The 12,939-nt window shown below is 43.9% G+C and overlaps 1 long non-coding RNA gene across 3 annotated transcripts in view; it reads right to left on the minus strand.

Moving 5' to 3' along the window:
• Positions 1 to 2,591: 2,591 nt before the first annotated feature.
• The window catches only part of LOC146866680 (uncharacterized), a 213,410-nt gene continuing 203,062 nt past the window's right edge, over positions 2,592 to 12,939 (minus strand). For all 3 annotated transcript variants that reach the window (XR_014965747.1, XR_014965742.1, XR_014965746.1), the window contains exon 4: positions 2,592 to 3,078. This is a non-coding gene — a long non-coding RNA (uncharacterized LOC146866680). The remainder of the gene's footprint in view (positions 3,079 to 12,939) is intronic.

A 12,939-nucleotide genomic window follows, 5' to 3' on the forward strand; every position in this document is an offset into this window, starting at 1 on the left:
TGATGTCTAGAAGAAGGCTTGCAGCCATTTATCTTGGCAGCCCTCCTTTTAGATGTCCTCTCTCAAACTGTCGGTTTGCTTTCAATTGATACTTAAATCCAATCATCGCAAAGGCTGATTGACACCAGGTTTCTTGGAACAGCAAGATGTCAAATGATTGCCAACATTTTCATACATTTACATCTGTAGCCATACAAGGCAACCTCCCTACATTCAACAAAGCATTGTGTGGTCAAAAAAGCTCTTAATGAGGACAGCGCGCGTTTCGACCCAAGATGGCTGCCTAGCTGCGGAGCTCCGCATCGCGTCAGGTGTGATTTCAGTGATTTCAACATTGGTTTTGGCTGTTTGCAGGTATTTCCAGACATTGGAGTGCCTGCTCTTCAGGAGGATGACTTCAATGTGCCATTTCTTCCTTGATGGACAATATTATTACAGGTGAATCATTCAGCCATAGAGCAGCCGCCATTTTGTATTCCAGCCGGTGCATTTTCCCCTCAGAAGCACCCTGCTGTATTCAGGAATGCTGTTTTTCGCAATTTTTATGTACTTTCTCATAATTTTTTCTTGTTACTGAATGATATTTTTTCTGCTGGGAGAAACATTTGCTTATTGGGATTCTGCTACATGTGTGCTGCTTCACGCTAATATTTTTCATCACATAAGTAACTCTCGATGCTGGCCCATGGGCAGGAGCAAGAACATATTACATTCTACCAAAGGTCATCCTCCCAACAAACCAGCCTCTTGCTCTACACAGAATATTTCCTTAATTAATTCCTCACAGCCATCTGAGGAAATGGCGCAGTCAGTGTCCTCTCACTCAAAAGAATTAAGCAGGATCCGCCTTCTCCTCCTAAGTCTTTGTCCCCTGTTTCCTTGGACTTTGTTTTGGAGGAGATACATGTGCTTAGACTGTTTGTTGAGGATACCAATTTCCATTTCCAGACTTTGGATAACAAGTGGTCAGATATGGATTCACGTTTATTTTCAGTGGAGCAACAAATTAGTGAGGTACAGGACTCATCGTCCAGAATTTCTCGCTTGGAGTAAGAAGTGGTGCAACTAAGGAAATCATCTGAGGACCTTGAAAACAGAAATCAATGCAATAACCTCTGCTTATATGGCCTTCCTGAAGGCCTTGAAGGTGATGACCCTGTTACTTTCTTCACTACTTTTCTTCCACAAATTTTAGACCTACCTACAACGACCAAATTAAACATTCAACGCGGACATCGACTAGGTCCGCGCCTGTCTTCATCTTCTGCTCCATCCAAACCTCTTAGAGTAATTTTCTTATTTCTGGAATTCACTGACCTCTTACAAGTTCTGAATGCAGCTAAACTTTAAAAAACTGCTTTCCTAGTCTGGTGCAAGGTTGTTTATTTCTCAGTATGTTTCATCGGCAACTGCTAAACGAAGAAAGGAATTCCTAGATCTTCGGCCTACTCTCTGTTCTCTTGGTGCACGCTATGGCTTATTCCACCCTTGCCTGTTTAAAGTCACCTTCTTAAAAAAGACTTCTTCTGTTGAGGACCCCACGGATCACAGGAAATTCATCCATTCACATTCCACAACCTCAATGGAGATTGCTGGTACTTCCTCTCACACTTCTATTTTAATATTTCTGCTGTTGCATTTGATCTTTTTTGATTATATCAAAGCATGTTATTTTGATTAATCGACTTTTTATTCCCTATTGTTGTTTGTATAGGTTCCGTGGAATTCAATGTCTACCCGCCCTTTGTTCCTGCTCCTATATGTTAATATGGCATCCCGGTGTGGTGCGTTGCCCCTTGTTGGGTGTGCTGTCTTTGCTTGTCCGTTGCTACTCCTCATTTTTCCTCTTGTTCCCCGGTGAAGGTATGTTTTACAGTCGTCACATCTCTGACATGTACTGTCTTTCCTTGTTTCTTTTTTTCTTTCCCCTTTCCTTCTTCCTTTTCAGTGATGCTTTACCTTTTTTTTTCTTGACGATATTGCAATTTTTTCTCAATCCATTTTTCTCCCTCATTACCTATGCCTTTTCTCCATTCTGTTTCCTATAGTTTTTTTTCTAACTTTTTTCTTCATTCTTACTTTACATACTAATCTTCTTATACTCCTCTGCTATTGTTAACTTTATTGTTGCATATATAATGTTATTCTTTTTCATTCAGAGTTGTTACATGGAATGTAAAATCCTATAATAATCCCATAAAGAGGCAGAGAATTATTTCCCATTTAGCCTCCTATAATCCTGATTTAGTCTTACTACAAGAAACGCACTTGTCAGAGGCTGTAGCTCTTAAGCTTAAATACAATTGGTTTGGTTCAGTATTGGTTTCCCCCACGAATACAAAAAGGAGTGGTGTCATTATTTTAGGACATAAAAAGTTGAAATGCTCTGTTCTTACGCAAATAGCACTAACATAACATAACAAGACATAGATACTGATGGAAGATGGATTTTGGTCAAACTACTTATTAATAATATTTCTTTAACTATACTTAATGTTTATGGTCCAACCCAACCAGATCACACTTTTTGGCCTACTGTTACAAATAAGTGTATTCAACACAAAGATGAATTTTTATACTTGGACGTGATTGTAACCAAATCATGGACCCCTTTATTGACTGTAAATTCCAGGTACTTTTTATTCCCCACAAAACTCACAAACAATTTCACAGTACATTTACGCAGACTCATCTCGTTGACGCCTGGAGACTATGTAATCCTGATCAGACAGAATTTTCTTTCTTCTCCCCTCCACACGGTTCCCTATCCCAATTGGATTACATCATCCTCTCCAAACCCTTGGGTCAGAATCACCTTTCCTCTTTGATCGTTGATCGAGCCCATTTTTATCTCGGATCACGCTCCGGTGGTTATCGATTTTGATTTTCTCCTCTCCCGGTCCAAATCTTCCAGGTGGAGATTTAATAATTTTACTCTGCAAGACCCAGTTTTTTTCCTCTTCATTTCTGCTCTGCTGGAGAATATTTTTCTATCACTAAAAATCCTTCTGTTTCTCCGGCCTTGGTATGGGACAGTTTTAAGGCCACTGTTCAGGGCTTCATCATTGATTTTGATTCCTGAAAAAAGAAACAAACCCTTAATCAACTTAAAGCTTTATTATCCAATATCAAACATTTAGAACACCAATGTTATACTTCTTCATCAGATTCCACTTTGCAGAAGCTTATCCACGCAAAGATAGACTTTAACAAAATATCTACTGATAAGGCCTCCTTTACTTTGCTTCGGAGTAGCGCCCAGTATTATGGTGGACGAAACAAAGTTGGTTCACTCCTAGCTAACTATCTCAAATCTAGAAAAGAGAGAGTGCTGATAGTTTCCATTCAGTCAACGGATGGGAAATATCTTTTTAAAGACCAGGACATTCTAGACGAGTTTACAAAGTTCTATAAAAATGTATACACTCCTGAAACATTCACACTTATTGACACTTGTCTTAATAATGTTCCTCCCACCTCTTCTACAGATCTTGACTTTACTTCCTTAGACATGGACCTTTCGATCCAGGAAATCTCTACTTCTCTGAACTCCTTAAAGCAAAATAAATCCCCTGACCCTGATGGTTTTTCTGTAGAATTTTATTTACATTTTTCAAATTTGTTGCTCCCAAAAATCTTCAAACTCTTTCAATACTTTTGTACAACAGGCAAGGCGAGTGGCACCTTTTTGGAAGCCTCTATATGTCTTATTCATAAAGATGGCAAAGATCCTAAATTTTACAAGAATTATCGCCTTATATCCTTGATAAATGTTGATTATAAAACGTTCACTAAATTACTAGCATTGCGTCTTGAATCTCTCCTACCACATTTAATAGGTTTAGAACAGTGTGATTTTGTCAAAGGCAGATTAACCTCTGATAATTCTTGGTTATTTTTTAATGTTTTGAATAAGGCATCTACTCTATCTTATTCTTTAACAGCAATCTCTAGTGATGCAGAAAAGGCCTTTGATAGGGTGGACAGGTCTTTTCTTTTTAAAGCACTCTGATGGCATGGTTGTGGCCCTAAATTCATTTCTCTTATCTCTTTGCTTTACTCAGCACCCACAGAGTCCACCATAGTTATTGGCCTTGTTTTACAACGTTTTGCACTCCATCGTGGTTTTCAACAGGGTTATCCCCCCATCTCCTCTTTTATTTATATTATCTCTTGAACCCTTTCTATCTCATATCCGTCATAATACTTCTATTTCTGGTTTCTTATATGGAGATCACCACTTGAAGCTTTCTGCATATGCAGACGATATCCTACTTTTTATCTCAAACCCAGAAACCTCTATCCCCCTCATTACTACAAGAACTCTCAGACTTTTCACCGGTGTCAGGTTATAAAATCAACTCTGACAAGACGGAGATTCTACCAATTACCAAATTTTGCCTCAAACAACACTTGGATTCAACTGGTTTTCATTGGAATAGTTCTAGAATTAAATACCTCGGTATATGGTTTACTAACTCCATTTTGGATTCAGTCAAAATAAATATGAAAGAAGCTCTCAATCGCATCTCCAAACTTCTCTCTTCCTGGAATCCTCTTTTTCTTTCCTGGTGGGGTCGCCGTGACTCAATCAAGATGATGATCACTCCAATCTTACTATATTGCTTTTCAATGATTCCGGTTCACATTCCCTTCACCTACTTCAAAAAAATAGATTCTCTTCTTTCCAAATTTTTGTGGAACAATAAAAAATCTAGAATTTCTCTATCTTATCTTAGAAAGTCAAAGCCTGCCGGAGGTGTACATTTTCTAGACTTCTGGTTATATCACAAGGCTTTCTGTCTAAAACAAGCTTCTCACTGACTTCTTACAGATACTTCTCTGTTTACCCCTTTACGGGTTACTGACGAACGTTGTTTATTCGCCCCTTTTTCATTTAAAGAGATTCTTACTTTTACTGTCAAGACTATGCTCACATTTTTTCCACTGTTTAAACACACTTGCTCACTGTTAAGGCCTCACTATCAACCAAAAATGATATCTAGAAATACTTTTCTGCATTCTCCTCTTTGGTATAACCGTCTCATTACCATTAATAGCAGACCTTTGTTTTGGAATTCCTGGAGAACTAAAGGCCTTTTCTGGGTTCAAGATTTGTTTGACGGTATATCTCCTTGTGCTTTCCCTCAATTCCAAGACACTTTTAACTGTCCTCTCTTGTTTTTGCACAAATTTGCGATACTTATGGAAGTGATTCTGAGTGTTTTCTATTCCCTTACTCCTGAAGATTCCTTGGCTTCACAAGACCCACTCCTTAAAATTATGTTGTTACTCCCAAGAGCCTCCTTAATCTATAAATACATTTACTCCACCGATCCGGAGTGCTCTAAGACTAAGATGGAACTTGCTTGGGAGAAAGATTTGGGTTGTGAGTGGAGCACTGATCTATGGAACAGGATCTGGGCTAGATCATTAAGAATTTCGAGATCTGCATCCGCCACTCAATCTATGTTTTTTCTATATCATAGACTGTTTTTTACTTTCATCTCCATAGCTAACTTTGCCGACACTAATAATAAGACTTGTTGGTCCTGTGACTATCTCTTGGCCCACTTATCCCATCTCCTATTTTCATGCCCTCCAGTAGCTTCTTTTTGTTTACAAATTTGGTCCCACCTTTCAACTATTTTTAATTTACATACCCCCCTACAAATGTTCTTCTCTTGATGGGAAGTTTATCAAAGTCCGTAAGTTTATTATCTCACGAAAAAGAGCTGTTTGATCTGATGTTAGCCTTAGCATTTCAACAGATCACAACAAATTGGAAATGTTCAAACAAACTCTCAATTAAGTCTTGGTAGAATACTGTATGCCACTATCATAGATTGGATATTGCTTTTGCCTCCTATTGTAATCCACCAGTAAATAGAGATGAATTTTGGTTACCGTTAACTATTTATCTGAATAAGATTTCAATTACTCAAGTTTCCCGCAATTGTTCAGAAAATTTTCAATCTCCATGATTTCTTTTTCTTTGCCCTTTTTTCTCTTTTCCAACATTTAATAGTGCATTATTCAGATGTAAATTTGTTAATTATACCCTTCTTGTTCTTTAGAGTACTATTGGTATTTGATTCTTAGTTGCAGAGTATATATCTTCTTCCCCTTTCTACTTTCTCCCCCTCCTATATAATTCCTAAAATGTAAACAGCTGCTTTCTACTATGTTTCAGTGCCTATTTGTAACCCATATGTTGGTTATTATCTAACTTGTTATATTTAGGTCTATGTTTTATGAGTACCATATATTCAATAAAGCTTATTGAACATACAAAACGCTCTTAATAGGAGTCTGCAATCACAAAAATGCTTTTTATAATCTACTAAAACTGAGGTGGCTGAGTGTGTAACATATCCGTAAAGGAGCAGGTCACACTGACACATCCATGTGCACAAACAACCACTGACATCAACAACACATCTGCAGATAAACCATGCCCAATAGTCCGAAATATGATCAAGAGCCAAAATTAGCCAAGTCTGCAACATCTCAGCACTGTAGAAGCACAGAAGTCAAAGGAATACCGCCTCAAAGGGATAAGGTGCAGAAAACTCACAGCTGCAGGAGCGATTCTCCCACAATGCAGCACACACACATAGCAATAACAGCAAATCAACATTGACGACAATGTGGTACAAAGTGCAACACTTTCACTACAGAACAGAGGATACAACTGGTTCCGCTTGTGCGTAGAAACTGGCCAATCACATCTGGCATACAGGAAACTGTGAGAAGAAAATGTACGTGTACAACCTCACATCCGTGATGTAGTTCAAATGTCCACTGTCCCACATCAAATAGTCAGCTCCTCCCAAACAGTCACAATGTACATTGTCATGCAGTCGGTATGTAAACTTGAACAATGCTTCAACATACATGTCAACACAATGTTAAAATGCATCTCCCCTTCACATTGCAGAGGGACAATCAACCCCTCCTGCAGAGCAGACCAGACAACTCATCAGTGATGATGAAGAGGACCTCCACACCTTCGACACCGACGCCCTACAACAGCTCATGGATATCTTAGGCAACCAACTTCCAGGAGAAGGCCAGCCCAGCTGCATCGAGGAGGCTCCACCCCCTGCACAGACCACACAGCAGGAAGCACCCACCACCACGGCTGGCTCACAGCACCTCACCGAAGCACACATCGCATTCCAAGGCCAGGTGTTAGACTGCTAGAAGGAGGTGGATGAACAGGTGCGGGTGGGGTACGACCTCATGGTAGCCGAACTAGATTACATACGTGGCTGCCTAATTCCCATCAGGGACCACTTACACTACCCAACGGACACCCACACTGCGACAGAGACACCCGCATTTGCACATTTCCAGTACTGAACCACACCCAGAGCCTCGGGATAATCAGTCACACTCCTACATTGGACTTGCGTACGCCAGCCCAGTCCACTCCTCTTATGTATAAAGGGGAGAACGACAAAGCTACATGTCCAAGGTCTTACCCACTGCCTGAGGTAACATGGTTGCGTCCGCTGTACACAGCACAACGTAATGTGGTAGGGCCCGGGGCCATCATGCATACATAATGAGCACACGGACACACTTTGATATTTAGTTGAACTGGCTACGGGCACGTGCACCCGGCCACTTTTTATTACCAGGGTCACCTGACCAGTGACGCCTTTGTTGGATGGGTGTGGGGTGAGTGTGAGCCATCCCTCAGGGAGTGGTTGGTGCTGGCAACAACTTGAACAGTGATCACTATTAAAGCGGAAACATAAAAAACCAACATAACACAAACAACTGCAAAGCATCATGGTGGTAGCCGGAGCAAGTACAGAGGTCACCCAATATTCAATCGGAAGGGTCCGTGAGTTGCAGTGCACTGAGGTAGGGGCACCATAGCTGAGCATGCTCATCTGAAGAAATTGTCTAGGATTGTGTCCCTTCTGGATATTCCTGCAGCAAGTGCAGTGCACCTGCCTCATCTTATACATCATCGTCCCAGATCTTCCCCACTGTCTGAGGTGACATTGTTGCGTGAGCTGTCCACAGCACAAAAATCCATCAGAAAGGGTCCATGAGCTGTGGTACACTGAGTTAGTAGCACCTGAAGAGCTGAGCAGGGTATCAAGCTGATGATGGCATCCAAGACAGGTGTGAGCAGCTTTGATAGTCTGGCTGTAAGACTCTTTTGACTCCAGCAGTTGTTGATTGGAGGTGGTCCTGATGGTGGTGGCATGTGCAGCCAGCGGTGATGCGTTGTCCGGGCAGGTCAGGACTCGATTTGATGTGTGAGCCCTGGTAGACCGCAGTTGAGGCCGGAGGCAGTGGTCAGCGCAGGGCTCACAGACACATGGCGTTGATGACCCCCAGGCCATCGACTCAGAGGCCATCCAACATTCAGTCAAACAGAGTCCATGACTCGAGCTGCACAGAGTTAGTGGCCCCGGATGCACTGCGGCCGGTACAGGCACACCGCCTCAGGACGGTGACTTGCGGTGCACTGAGGTAGGGCCACGAGAGCTGAGCAGGTGCTCGTCGATGACCAAGGTGAATGTCGCTGTGGGTTTCGGGGGACAGTGGAAGGTGTTCTTCCAGGGCATGATGCAGAGGGCAGAACCAAGCAGACATAGGCAATATGGAGGAAATGAATGCTACAGACTGATTTTTTACACCAAGTCAGTATCAGCTACATGATGATGAAGACAACACCCAGGCCATAGCCTCAGGCACCACCAAAGTTCAACCAGAGAGTGTCCATGAATTTCGGGGCACGGAGTTAGTGGCACCAGAGCTGAAAGGGGATGCAGTCTGCGATGAGGCCTGTTCAATGGTATAAACTCTGCCATGAAAAAATCAAGACTCAGTTCCAAATGTGTGACCTATTTGACCGCAGTGTAGGCCAGAGGCAACCGTCAGCGCGGACCAACCGCTGTTCAGCCAGCTCCTCCTGGAACTCTGACACACGACGTTGAAATGGCATGTGGCGATGATTTGTGGTTGACGGAGTAAAAAGCACTAGAGCTGAGCGTGTGTGCAGCCTGTGACGATGCCGTGTCCTGCCTGGTCCGGACTGTATTAGATTAGTGTGAGGCCTGCTAGACAGCAGTATAGGCAGTACACAGGAGACCCCGCGGTGCTGGACCGCAGTGTAGGCCGAAGGCAGTAGTCAGCAAGGGCCCACAGACACGTGTCGTTGGAATGCTATGCACAGAGTTGGTGGCACCGCATCGAAGGGAGTACAGTGATTTAAATTCTGCCATAAAATATGTACTCTGCCATTACATAATCAAGACTCAGTTCCAAATGTGTGACATATTTGACCGCAGTGTAGGCCGGAGGCAGCGGTCAGCAGGGGCCCACAGCCATGTGTCATTGGCTTGCGATGCACAGAGTTAGTGGCACCAGAGCAGTTGATGGTAGTGTTCGATCACCTCCGTAGAGAGGATCCTTTTTCACTCCAGACTGAACCGTGTCTTCCTCTTACTCCTCTCCTTGCGTACAATGATATGAACTCTGCCATTAGGAAATCAAGACTCAGATCTAAATGTGTGACCTACTTGACCGCAGTGTAGGCCGGTGGAATACGTCAACAAGAAAGGAGGGCTGGGGGCATGTGTCACGGAGGCTGTGATGGTCTGAGGAGGCTGCCAAGGTCAACGGACCTCAGGCTTGGAGCTTGCACAGGCACGTGGTGGGCCCTCTTTGACACATGCTGGTGTCGGCAGGTGAGCCGTGTGGCCTGGTTGTGCAGGGGCAGCCAAGACGGGTCTGGGGACCTGCGGCCTGGGGTGCAGCAGGCGCACATTATCGCAGGCACTGCTGCTCACGGCGTCTGCCTCGTGGCGGGCTGGGAGGCGCCGCCCTGGCAGATATGTTGGCCATTCCAGAAGAGAACCACACCCAGAGCTACCGGCTTTTTATTCACACCCCTATGCTGGCCTGGCGTACACCGAGCCAGCCCACTCCACTCACGCTTACAGGGGGGACGTAACAAGCTACATTTCCGCGATCTTCCCCACTGCCTGGGTAACATGGTTGCGTCCACTGTTCACTACACTCCAAACACCAGCAGAATATGTCGACACATGGGCATGTCTGTGGTCTGCATACTGCAGTCTGGCCAGCACATCCATGCCACATTTGGCATATTGTACATTCTCATTCATGGGTCACTTGCCTCCTTCGCACATGCCTGGTTCCCACCTCTCCCCACATTCTGCTATTGTGTGGCTGAGGTGCCATGCCATTGATGGCTTGTGTACATGGCTAGCCCAGGTTACCACAGTAAGTTGTGCTGTTGTGTCTGGTAGGTGGGCATGTTGTTTGGCATGTTGTATGTGAGTTTGTAACGTGTGCATTCCCAGAGTTGTGAGTGGCATGATTGTGGAGTTGAGGTGTGTGGTGTGTTCATTTGGTACTTACCAACGAGCAATGCATTCCCATAGGTGCCAGCCTCAAAGCACTGGTTGATGATGGACTGTCGGAAGATGAAGGAATCATGCACACTGCCTGGATAGTTGGCGACGACATTGGTGAAGAGTCCCAGATGGTCCACTATTGCCTGCACATTGATGGAATGCGTGTGCTTCCTGTTGCGGTAATTATGTGCGGTGACGGCAGGGGGCACTAGGTGTACATGTGCGCAGTCGATTGCCCCCAACACATGCGGGATGCCAGCTATGGTGTAGAAGCCTTGCTTGGTCTCCAGCTGTTCCTGCGCAGTGTGTTGGAGGTGGGTGTTGTGGCCCTCTTGGGGCCCGAGCTGCATGATCAGTAGCTCCATGGCATCTCCATGTTCTTCAGGTGTGGCTCTGGCCTGGGCTCCCTTTTTATGGTGCAGGTTGTCGTCAGGCTTAACAACAGGTAAGAGCAGGTGTTAAATCCCTGCTGCTAACACACCTTATTGCATGTTTTGTGATCTTATCGCCGATCTGTTTGGTCGTTGAGAATGTTGTGAAGTGGTGTTGTTGCGGATTTTTGCACGGGGACGCCTACTCGGCATATAATTAGCGTTAGTTGCCGGTGTCATCTGTGGCAATGTTTTTTACGGCTGCTATCGCAGGAAAACTGGTGATGTCGGCTGTTAGCACCAGCTTCTGAATAGGGCGATACATTTATGGTCACTTTGGCTGCGATAAAGTGCTGCTAACTCGGCGATAAGTCCTTGAGAATATGCCCTGAGTTTTCTGAACTGACCTACTTGTACATAGGTTATTTTGGCCATACTGTCCCAGCTTGTGACCAGCTTTTTGCAAGCAGTAAACAGTACATCTAGCCCCAAATGGTATAAACCTGTCTACAGCTAAGTTACCAACGAAAAATGAGTTTCTGCTTCTGTCTTCACCATGCTTGGCTACTTACACAGAGGAGACAGAAAGTTATTTTTTGCAGGTAGGCCCTCCTTTATATAGCAGATCAGGTATTTTGTGTCTGCAGAACTGTCTAGTGGCATACCAGAGCTATTCTTTTTCCCAAGACAATCACGCTTCACCATGGAATGCTCCCTGCAAAAGAAGTGGCTGGAGAAACCCATAAATAGGAGGATACCTTTCAGATACCTTTAGAATCCTCTATGTTGCCTTCTCTGTCACAAGAGCAGCTCAGGAAGAGGAAGAACCAACATATTAAAATGTTGCCAGTCCAAGATGGTGAGAGCTTTAGGTGAGCATCTCATTTATATTTTCTTCCAGAGAATTATTGACCTGAGGCTGATTTCATTTGAGTAGGATGATAAAGGTAATGTCCTCAACAGTATGACTAATTATATACTATTGCGTTGTCTTCTTTTTTCAGATTCCATTTGACAACTAAATTAAGCCAAGACATGGCCGAGTGTCTCATTATAGATGTTTACAGGCACAAACTGGTTAAATGTACCTATTTAATTTCTTTCAAGACCCGGAATGAGGTATAAAGATATGATAAAAAGGTGCGTTCCATAGGTCCATTTATGTTATAAATTGATCTTGCCTTTTTGCACAAAAACCTTTATGTGAGCTTCTAGAAGATTTGTTACAAAGATTTTTTAAAGCTTTAGCTGCCTTCAAAAATATTTATATTTTCAGTATAAAACATATTGAGTGCTTGGGAGCCACTTGAGCCCTTGAGAATGTATAACTATTATTCCACTTTGGACTCAATTGGGTCAAAACATATTTCCCTTTTCTTGGTCCTCCCTTCATTTCTCCTATGTGTGAGATTTAGAGCTGGGTTACAACAAACAAATGATGGACGGAATGCTGACAATGCAGACATTCTCCCCCAGTCAAGAGATCTGGGTTAAATCCATCGTTCTTTTGCCCACTACGCCACCCCAGTTTAGACATGGCCATATGCAAATCAGTCTTGACCCTGTGCCTCATGGGAACAGTCCAGCCCGAACTGCCAAGCCATGTCTTCCCTGGACCGGAATCAAGCATCCTAGGACCGGTTTCTGGCTATCAGCCGTCATCAGCCAGGATAGCTTGACTCCAGTGGCGTAGTGAGCACGGGTCCCACGTCTGGGAATACCCATCCTACTTAGGGCGAAAAGCGTTACAACAAACAAATGATGGACGGAATGCTGACAATGCAGACATTCTCCCCCAGTCAAGAGATCTGGGTTAAATCCATCGTTCTTTTGCCCACTACGCCACCCCAGTTTAGACATGGCCATATGCAAATCAGTCTTGACCCTGTGCCTCATGGGAACAGTCCAGCCCGAACTGCCAAGCCATGTCTTCCCTGGACCGGAATCAAGCATCCTAGGACCGGTTTCTGGCTATCAGCCGTCATCAGCCAGGATAGCTTGACTCCAGTGGCGTAGTGAGCACGGGTCCCACGTCTGGGAATACCCATCCTACTTAGGGCGAAAAGCGTTACAACAAACAAATGATGGACGGAATGCTGACAATGCAGACATTCTCCCCCAGTCAAGAGATCTGGGAATTTACAACCACAATGTCAACT

Source organism: Triturus cristatus, chromosome 1_2 (genome assembly GCF_964204655.1).
Source record: "Triturus cristatus chromosome 1_2, aTriCri1.1, whole genome shotgun sequence".
Classification (NCBI taxonomy): Eukaryota; Metazoa; Chordata; class Amphibia; order Caudata; family Salamandridae; genus Triturus; species Triturus cristatus.